Source organism: Littorina saxatilis, linkage group LG3 (genome assembly GCF_037325665.1).
Source record: "Littorina saxatilis isolate snail1 linkage group LG3, US_GU_Lsax_2.0, whole genome shotgun sequence".
NCBI lineage: Eukaryota > Metazoa > Mollusca > Gastropoda > Littorinimorpha > Littorinidae > Littorina > Littorina saxatilis.
In genome coordinates, this window is record NC_090247.1 from 66,310,678 (window position 1) to 66,313,177 (window position 2,500).

General features: G+C 34.6%; 1 protein-coding gene across 2 annotated transcripts in view; it reads left to right on the top strand.

The window, feature by feature from the left end:
• LOC138963025 (uncharacterized) overlaps window positions 1-2,500 on the top strand; it is a 38,580-nt gene that overhangs the window by 1,663 nt on the left and 34,417 nt on the right. The gene's annotated exons all lie outside the window — the stretch shown is intronic.

Sequence of the window (2,500 nt, forward strand, 5' to 3'; positions counted from 1 at the left end):
CAGAAAACCTGTTAGAATTCGATTTTTGTTTGAGGTGTTTTTTGTTTTTTTTAAAGGTTCCGTACGTTCTTGCCATTTGAACACTAGTAGTAACCATGCGTCCGTCTGTGTGCTTTACACACTCTGTGATTTGTGACTTAGACACATACAGAAAGTTAATAGGCTGGCGAGGCTGCTGTCTTTGCAGAGAGAAGATGCTGGGCTGAATATTTTCGCAAATGACACCAGAGTTATTCTGCGATTCAGTAAAAAATAAAATCTTCACTCTTCACAAGAAGGAGTCAGACTATTCATATTTGGTATGTATCCAACTGGAAGGATACTGCTATGCCATGCAAAAGCCTGGACATAATTATGTCTAGTGGTGCACATGATCGCTTACACAGTACCTTTAACAGAGACTGACTAGTCGCCTTGTTCTACAATTCTCATTATCCATAACTGACACCAACTTCAGCTCTAGTCCAACCTCCCTTGTACGACCTTCAAAAATATGACAACATTCGGAACTTAAATGGGGCGCTCCATTCTTTTTTTTTTTTTTTTTTTTTTTTTTGACCTCAGTTGCATGCAAGGTTGCTTCAACCCATCTTTTTTGCCTCTTTCGTCTTTTTTTCTTTCTTTTTTTTTTTTTTTTTTCTTTTTCTTTTCTTTTTGGGCGGTGAGCATATCCTTCTTCATTGGTCTTTTTTTTTTTTTTTTTTTCTTCAATGAAATTTTAATTTTGTTTTCTTTTGCATTACAGGTTACATTTCCATTAAATTACTTTTTAATTCAACAGCAATCTAGCTAAGGACAATGGGGATACACCTTTCGTAGCGCAAGTTCTTGTTGAAATACAATTTCCAATGGAATATGCGATTTAGTTTTCTTAACTTTGCTAATGCACATTTTTGCTATCAATAAAACATGGTTAATTAACGCTGATTCCTGACATTTTTCGATTCCGAATAATACATCTGTAATAGACAATAAGAAAGCCCGACCTGTCAGACTGTTCAACATTTTTTCAATATAAGTCCAAAACCTTCTAATTCGGGGACACTCATAGAAAAAGTGTTCCATGACATCCAAAATATGTGGGCACTCGTTACAGTTTTTTGTTTGACTTACTTTCATTTTATGTAATAAAATATTGGTGGGATATAAATTGTGACAAATTTTCCATTGCAACACACGCAGGCGCAATTCTTTTGTCACCTGTCGTGGCAACAACCACGTCTGTTCGACAAAAACAAAATCTAGTTTTCTTTTCCAAAAATCGATTGCATGAGATTTTTCAATGCTATAATTCCGTTTTTTCTTTAAATATAACTTAATTAACTTGGGTTTGCTTTTAAACACATTCAATTCATCATCAGTTATATCTACATTAACTATATGTGCTGGGTTGTCTACAATCCAATCTTTCCATTGTTTTGGAATTGCATTCATCACAGCGTTGTATTCAAAAAAGGTTATTGCAGGGTTTTGCTGCACAGTGATCTGAACATCTTCACATAACAGAAACTGATTTCTTTCAACATTCAACAAATCATTTATAACATTAAAACCTTTCTGGCGCCATTTTACAAAATCCAATACTTTACCTTTAAACTGAATCAGTCTATTATTAAATAACAGTTGATTACCAACATCATTTCTGTCAACTTCCTCTAAACCTACTTTATTTTTATTATCAAGATATGTCAAAAATACCTCTTTCCAAAAATCATTTTGAACTTTTTCGATTCCTTGTAATTCCTTTTGTGTGCAATTAATTTTTGCCAAATGATTAAAATCTGTTAATTGTTGAATGTGCCATTTTGGGATTGCACTCCAATTTTCTCGACCTGCTTCATGCAACCGTCCAATCCAATTTAAATAAAACACTTTCTGTATATCAAACATATTGATCATTTTCAATCCACCATGCTCATATTCAGACTCCATAATTTTCCTTTTTATCTTTTCAAAAGCTTTTTTATTACTATATTGTTTTTGCCATACAAATTTGTATAGTTTCGTGTTTAGCTGTGTGAGAACTTGCTTTGGAAGACCAACAGACTGCATAATATAGGGGCGCTCCATTCTACATAATTATAACACAGTCGCACTCTACACCCTATGGTACCGCCCTGATATGGCCCTTTGTGGTCGGCTGGGCGTTAAGCAAACAAACAAACAAACAAACACCCTCTGGTCGCACACACACACACACACACACTACGCACACACCCATGTTCGACAACATGTTTTGGCCCTGTTGATCTCTGATCAAACGCTTTTTCTTGATGTTCACTTGAACCCTCGAACGGGTACTTAACAAAGGCACGCCTACTTCCGTTCAAGGTAAATGACTGGGGGTCAACTCATTCAAGACGCCAGACAATTTGAATTCTTGGACAATTTTGACAGAAAAAAAAATAGAAAACAGGTAAAAAAAAAAATTTAAAAAAAAAGAAACATGAAAATAAAAATCAACTGAAAAATTACTCTAACATATTGATACCTAAAACAC